Below are 8589 nucleotides of genomic sequence, written 5' to 3' on the forward strand. Positions count from 1 at the left end.
ACTGCTTTATTGGATGCTGCTGGCGTGGCCTCTCTGTTAACTACAGCAGAAGTTGTAGTCACCGAAATTCCTAAGGAAGAGAAGGACCCTGGAATGGGTGGAATGGGCGGAATGGGAGGTGGTATGGGAGGTGGCATGTTCTAATTCCTAGAATAGTGCTTTACCATTGTTAATGAACTGTGAGAGGAAGCTCAAGGCAGTGCGCCTCAATAACTTCAGAGAAGTCAGTTGAAGGAAATGACTGAAGAAAAGGCTGGCTGATGTTTAAGAAAATCACTATAACCATCAGTTATTGGTTTCAGTTGACAACATATAATGTTTTACTGCTGTCACTGTCCATGCCTACAGATAATTTATTTTGTATTTTTGAATAAAAAGACATTTGTACATTCCTGATAACTGAAAAAAAAAAAGTACCCTCTAGTCAGGGGACCTAGGTGGCTTAGTGGGTTAAGTGTCTGACTCTTGGTTTCGGCTCAGGTCATGATCTCATGGTTTTGTGAGTTCAAGCCCCATAAGGCTCTGTGCCGACAGCAGGAAGCCTGCTTGGGATATTCTTTCCCATTTTCTTTCTCCCTCTCTCTCTTTCTTTCTCTCTCCCCTGCTTACATTGTCTCTGTCTCTCTCAAAAGTAAATAAATAAACTTTAAAAAGTACTCTTCAGTCAAATGAGGTTGGGAAACACTACATTAACTGAAACTGAATTTGGAGCAAGAAGCACATTAATCAGTGCAGCAAGTGAGGAAGGACAGCTATTTAATGAAGAGGTAATCATTGAGTGCATATTCATAGTGTGGTTTTGATGGATAATGAAAAAAAAAGAGATAGACACAGTCCTAAAAGAGCTTAGAATATAGAGGGCTGGGGCTGGTGGAAAGTCCTTCTTATCTGCATTGTATAGCAACTTGAGTCCCTCACCTAGAGTGACTTTTTTTTCCCTAGTTGGTTCAATGGCCTAAGAAGTCTAAACTGTCCAGGAGGCATTCTCCCTTTCCGATTCAACTGAACCACTGTGTCTGCTAGCGGAAGCGTTCCTCCCTTGGAGACGATGACTTCCATCACAGCATTGCTCAAGGTTTCTGGGGCAGGAAGGATAATTCAGCAAATGGATTACTGAGTTTGAGAGTGGCAGCACCACTTCCACTTCTACCCCTTGAGGCCCAGATCCATGTGTTCTGGCTATGAGAGAGAAAACACCATATAATGGTTGCTGATTCAAAGCATCTACTGTATTCTATGAGACAGAATCACATTGTTGTGGGTTATTGTCTCTCAACTGGCACAACTACTGCATCTTCAATAAGCCATTCCAACTTTAAATTAGGCCATCTGCTCCAAGGTGATGGAAAATGTGAGCAAGACCAGTTGATTCCATAAGCATAAGCCCCATGCTGTATTTCCTTTGCTGTGAAATGAGCTCCTAGAGGAGAAGCAATGCTGTGCAGAATACCAAGACGATGGATAAAGCATTCCATAAATACTTCCCAAGGACACAGATGGTACAGCTGGCTGAAGTATTATGTTGAGGGAAGGCAAATCCATATTCAGAAAACATGTATATTCCAGTGCAGATGACTCTCTGCCTCCTCTATGAAGAAAGAGGTCCAGAGTTATCAATCTGCCATCAGGTGGCTAGTTGCATGGCAACCCATAGGAAGTGGTGCCATATGAGGTGCCCACTGTTAGCCTCTTCTGTTGACAGATTAAGCACTCAGCAGTAATGTTAGGTCAGCACTGGGTAGGGGAAGTCCACATTTTTGAACCCCATGCATAGCCTCCATCCCTGCCACTGTGGCCACTTTGCTCATGGCTCACTGAGCAAACACCAGGGTCACTAGGTTTAGAGACTGATTTATATCCATGAAGTACCTACCTGATTACCAGAAGTCTCCTCTACACTGCACAGCTATGGCTCACTGCATAGCAGATAAGTCTCTGTTGTTCCAGGGTAATGGAATTTGCTGGAAGTCTTTTCTCCAGAGTGTAAGCCAAAGTCATTTATTGGGAGGAATCTCACTAGAGGCACTGTGCTATAAAACTGCCCATGAGAGTAGGAGAATATTGCTGCCAGGGAAATCTGATGGGTCCTGGAGAGCTACATGCCGAGTCTGTAGAGTTAGCACCCCAGACATGGAAGGGAAGCCCCTTTCTCCTGCAAAGTCTCTCCAGAGCCTCCTCCTGACAATTTATAATATTATGTTTGTTGGCAAAGCAAAAATATTTAAGAGGCCTATTTCATGTTTACAGACCAGCAAAGGGTGAATTTCAATAAACTGCTAGCTATCAAAGACATTGTAATAGGTTGAAGAGTGTTCTCCCAAAATTCATGTCCACCTGGAAACTCAGAATGTGACCTTCTTTAGAAATGTACATTTTTTGGGGACAGACGCAATTGGTTGAGGTCAAATTGGATGAGAGTGGGTCCTAAATCCAATGACTGGTGGCCTTTTAAAAGATGAGACATGGAGCCACATTTAGAGAGAGAAGTCCATGTGATTGATGACAGAGGCAGAGATTGAAATGAAAGGATTGTCAGCAGCCATGAGAAGTTGGAAAGAAGTAAAGAAGGACTCTTCTGTAGAGCTTTCTGAGGGAGCATGGAACCTGCCAACACCTTGATTTCAGACTTCTAACCTCCAGAAGTATGAGATAATCAATTATTACTTAAAGCCACCAACTTCATGGTAATTTGTTATGGCAGCCCTGGGAAACTAATGTAGCACCGAATCAGGTTATTACCAAATGCTTAGTTCCACTCTGGGGAGAAGTAACTCACAATGAATATTTGAAGCCCAATGCCTTGGAAGAAAGGCAAGAAGCAAGGTTCTACATGGGCAGTGTGCTAACACCCAAGGTTAGAGCAGACCCTCAAATTCTACCATAGATCGTTCTTATTAGGCTTTACTGTTGTACCAGACATGGATTTTCAGTACTATATGAAATTTACTATCTCTATCTCTTCATATTAAAATGTCATGAAGCCATTATGCTTTTATTCTAATATATATACCTGCAGCAGCTCTCTGACCCAATGGGCTCTCCTTCTTGCAGATTATCTGTTCTCCTGGTAACTATTAGGCCTTTAAATCTATCTGAACAGTCTTTGTTAATTTTCAGAAACTGTCCCTTTTATCAGCTATCTCCTCTTTTTATTCACATATTTATGGAGCATAAATTAACTATAGAGCAATGTGCCAGTTATGTTAAAGGGAAAAAATGACATAGAGAACAGAAGGATGAATGGGACACAGATCCTGTCTGATATGTACATGAGTGAAACAGACACATCTTGGAAGATCCCAGATTTCTACTGGGGGGATAGTGGTGCTAGTCCAGGAGATAAGGAGGAAAAAGAGGTGAGTGTAGAGAAAGTAAGGAAGAACCCACATTTAGTTTAAGGCACCTATGAAATAAACAAGTAGTGATATTACATAAAGTTACCTCTATGGGGAGGAGGCTTAAGAAGAGGATTAGGCTCAAGATACAAATTGGTACTTATTAGAGTTGGTAATTGAAGGCTTATAGGTAGTAAAATACATGAGCTGGCCCAAAGAAAGCCTATAAAGTGAAATAAAAGAAGCACACTTATAGTACGTGGGATTGCAGAACAAGAACCACTGTGTGTAGAAGGACAGAGGAGTAATAAAGGACAAAATTCAAAAAGGAATAAATATTGTCATAAATAATGTGAAATGCTGAGTAGGATTACAATAAGTGAATTATATTTGGCAGTAGGGAGGACAGTGAAGGGGTAAGGGTGTACCTGGTAGGGTTAAAGGGAGAGGCACCTGGGTGTGGCTCAGTCAGTTAAGCATCTGACTTTGGCTCAGGTCATGATCTTACCTGTTTGTGAGTTTGAGCCCCATATCAGGCTCTCTGCTGTCACGCAGAGCCCATTTAGATCCTCTGTACCCCTCCTGGTACCTCCCCTGCTCATTTTCTCTCTCAAAAATAAACAAACATTAAAAATAAACAAACGTTTGGGGCAGCTAGGTGGATCAGTTGGTTAAGTGTCCAATCCTTGGTTTTGGCTCGGGTCATGATCTCACAGTTCATGAGTTTGAGCCCTGCATAAGGTTCTGCGCTCACAGTGTGGAGCCTGCTTGGGATTCTCTCTCTCTCTCTCTCTCTCTCTCTCTCTCTCTCTCTCTCTCTCTCTTTACGCCTCCCCTGCTCACTTCTCTCTCTCTCTCTCTCTCAAAAATAAATAAACTTAATAAAAAAGGCTTAAAGGGAATGGGAGGTGCAATTATAGTTATTCTCTATAATTGATGTTATAATACAAATAATTGAACCATCTAATTGGTCTAGAAGACCTAGAATGGACAAGAGAAATCCCCTCCCCACTCTAGCACTAAGCCCTGTTCTGCAGGACTGCATCCATTTTCTACTAAAAGTACACATATGTATCTAGAAACACATAGTTCAGTGGTGTCCATTAGAGCTCTACGGCGATGCTTGTGCTGTCAATACGATAGTTACTAGCTATATGAGGCTACTAAGAACTTGAAATTGGCAGAAGTGACTGAGGAATTGAGTTTCTATTTTATTTAATTTCAACTGGCTTAAACTTAACTAGCCACATGTATTTAGTTGTTATTACATTGGGCATACAGATACAGAGCCCACACACCATGGGTTAAAACTCCTCTCAGGGTGGAAGGAAGGGTGAAATAAAGGGGATTAAGGATATACTTATCTTGATGAACACTGAGTAATGTATAAAATTGTTGAATCATTATATTGTACACCTGAAACTAATACAACACTGTATGTTAATTATACTTCAACAAAAAAACAAACAAACCAAAACAACCAAACTCTTCTCAAATGCTTTCCTTGTGAGGCAGTTCTTTATTTAGCTAATACAGAGCTTCTCAACCTTGGTTGCTGTGGTAGACAGCAAAATGGTAAACAAAAAAATGCCCCTGAAGACGTTATGTCTTTATCCCTGGTACCTGTAAATGTTACCCTGTTTGGGAAAAGGGTTTCTGCAGGGGTGATTACATTAGGGATCTTGACATTATCCTTGATTTTTTGGATAGGCCTTAAATGCAATTACATGCAACCCTACCAGAGGGAGGAAGAAAAAAGACTTGAGGATGTTGGCCTTGAAGGCTGGACTGATGTAGCCACAAGCCAAGGAATGCTGGCAGCCACTAGAAGCCGTGAGAGGAAAGAAATGGATTCTTCTCTAGAGCTTCCAGAAGTTGTGCTGCGCTGCTGACATCTTGATTTTGGAACTTTTGGACTCCAGTACTGAGGGAATAAATCTCTGTTGTTGAGGGAGTAAATCTCCAAGGCATCAATTTTGTGGTGTTATAGGAATCCCAAGGAACTAATACGGCGGCCTGCTCAAATCACCTGGGGAGCCTTACCCATGTTATTTTATTTAATCTTCTTCTAACAAAATGACTATTGTGATCCCTATTTTATAAATGACATAAAGATTAGCAAATTTTAGGACCTTCTCCACAGCTAGCTTGTGGCAGAGCTGAGGAGTGAACCCAGGTCTCTCGGTTCACTTCTGGATATAGTAAAGAAGGAAGAGGCAAATATTCAAGGTAACTTCTCAGATTTCTTCCTGGAACATAAAGCCAACAACAGTTGCACTATCAAAGCAAGGAATTTGAGAAGCATGGCAATTGAGGGTATAAGAAGGGAAAGATAAATTCAGTTTGGAATGCTTTCTTAGTTGTTTTCCTAACTTAATACTTCATTCATGTCTTCCATAAAGGGACACATGGCTCGTTCATCCAAACTCACATAGTCATTCAGTGTGTACTCACACTTGGACTTCCTACACACTCTCCACCACTCTCATGGAAACCAAAGTTCCATTGTAGGAAAATTGCCATTTATTTCTAAACCTAACTCTCTAACTCTGTATCCTTGTAGAAACACGGCAGCTTGTCTCTAACATACCTGCTTCATGCACCTCCAGGCAAGGACAATTAATGTTTGTATAGGTGGATGCAGATCCACAACTGTAAACGTTTCTAACCAGATGGAGAACAAATATGTTGGGATAAAGAAATAAGTGATTGGGGCACCTAGCTGGCCTAGTCGGCAGAGCATGAGACTCTTGATCTTGGGGTTGCGAGTTCAAGCCCCATGTTTGGTGTAGAGATTACATAAAGATAAAATCTTTTAAAAAGAAAGAAATCCAGTAGTGAAAAGAAAAGAAGGTAGATGGTGAATGTCTCTCTAATATCATACAAGAGTGACTGCCCTCTTCCTTCCCTGTATTAATAAATGGTTTATGAAATTCATAGGGAGTTTAATATACTTAAAATGAGGAAGCATTCAGGTATTCAGCATGTTTGATATTTATTTTTACATAATCTCATAAAGTATCTAATTATGTAGAGGGTATTTATTATTACCTATTAATCAGCCTCAGATTCAATCTACTGAAAACCCCCCTTAAATTTCTATATAAGAAACCTGCTTATACCATTTTTAAAAAAACACTTTTCTCAATGATATGTTATCTATCCAATCATCTGCTGGTCTACTATCACGCAAGGATTAGCATCCCAAATGCTTCCTGGATCTGCCTCCATCCTCACTCTCAGCGCTGGGTCAGCATTCCATCAGCTGCTATCCAGATCCTTGCAACAGTTTCAGAGCTAGTCACCCAACTGTGAGTTTTGTCACCCCTCAAATCCTACATTCACACTGCCATCACAGAACTCCGTGTGAACTACCAATTGGCTTGTGTCACTTACTCAAAACCGGGATTAAAATTTTAGTTCATAACCTTTTACCTGGCCTGCCACATCTTTTAAAACTTATATCTTCATCCTCATTCTTAGCCACTCATGGCCTGCCATCCTTCAATCTCAGCAAATATAAAATTTCACTGGTCCCTCAGTTTGGACCACCTGGCACTCAGCTTTCCCTATCAGCTCCAATTCCACTCTCTCCACCCCTCCCCCCAACGCCTTCTTTTGTTGTGCTTGAACAGCATCCCATAGAAAGCTCCATCAGAACAGCCCGCCATGTTGTTTAGAATAGTCAGTTGATATATGGTTCTTCTTTATTAGTCTATCAGTTCCTAAAGAGCAAAAATCTGTATCTGACATTTGAATTCTCAGTGAGTACGATGCATCTGGTATACAGTAGATCTCTCTACTAGGACCTTGTTTCTGCTCTAACTTTCCACTCTATGCCCAAAGTTAAAAAAATAAAAGGCAAACAAAACCTGCCCTTTATCTAACATACTGTGAAACTTTAAAAAATGTTTTTTTCTTTATTTAAAATATCTATTTATATATTGGAGAGCACAAGTTGGGGAGGGGCAGAGGGAGAGCAGGACAGAGGATCAGAAGTAGGTTCTGCACTGACAGCAGAGAGCCTGATGTGGGGCTCAAACTCACCAACCATAAGATCATGACCTGAGCTGAAGTCCAAGACTTAACCAACTGAGCCACCCAGGCTCCCCTTATATTGTGAAACTTTTATAAACACTCTTTTACTTTTTTTTTAATTTCAGCTTCTGGGAGGATCTGGATATTTGGTAGAATGCAAACCCATGAATTCACTCCTGACCTCTTACCAAATTCTATGGCTTTTCACAGTTCCTTATTCTCTTTTCAGTCTTCAACTACTTTCCATTTTCTCCTTAAACTACCTTCTATGACTTCACACCATTGTCAGGAATTGAATGCTTCGGTTTCAGATGCTTCATTGCCTTGACTAAATTAACCTACTCACCATCAGAATAAACACATTTCCCTTCTGCACTTTTGAACGGTCTTGCTATTTGCCTTAGTAGTTGCCTCAACAAATAATCTTACCTTGCAAAAGTCCCCTATTGATGCAGGAATTTCTTCAAATTTAATGTCATTGTAGGTTAAGATATAAGTTTTACTCCTACCCCTTAGGTCTGGTACAGTTGGAATAAAGCAGCCTTTTCTCTAATCATTTCAGACTCTGGTAGGACATACCGAAGGTTTTTTTTTTTCCTTATTGTTGTTTATCAGCAAGTATTCAAAATAGGTGTAAGAGGAAGCCAATATGTGGGTTGTGGCCTTGCAGCTCATTTAGCCTCAAATTTATTTTTAAATTAAAAGATTATCTGAAGAAACATATACGTATATATTGGTGCCAAAATAGGCGTGTAGGTGGGTTCTTACCTTTTTAAGGGCCATTAGGTTCTCCAGTGAAAGCGAGGGGCGGGGTGGGGGTGGGGTCGAACCTTTTCCTTACAACTGTACTACTGGGGAGTCCAACCCATGCGCGGAGGGCATTAGAGGCCGGTTGTACTTAAAGGCAGAAAGCGCAGGAGTCTTCCTTCTCTGTGATTTTGGGTAAGTCACGAAACTTCTGGGATTATTTGTCGTTGAATGAGAATAACCTTATTGGGTTAATGAAAAAGTACATGGAATAACCTAAGAAGGACTCTGAGAAATAACTCAGGTTTCTGTGAACCAAGATGCGGAGCAGCAGCATTCCCACTCGTCGGGGTTATTCCCTTCCGCTAGCCCCAGAGCCGCCTCACTGCAAGCCTGCTGACTGCGGCGGCCCGTCTCCATGGCAACCGCTCCCTCCACCCGGGCCCGGCCCCCAACCCAGCCGCAAGGA

Source organism: Suricata suricatta, chromosome 14 (genome assembly GCF_006229205.1).
Source record: "Suricata suricatta isolate VVHF042 chromosome 14, meerkat_22Aug2017_6uvM2_HiC, whole genome shotgun sequence".
Classification (NCBI taxonomy): domain Eukaryota; kingdom Metazoa; phylum Chordata; class Mammalia; order Carnivora; family Herpestidae; genus Suricata; species Suricata suricatta.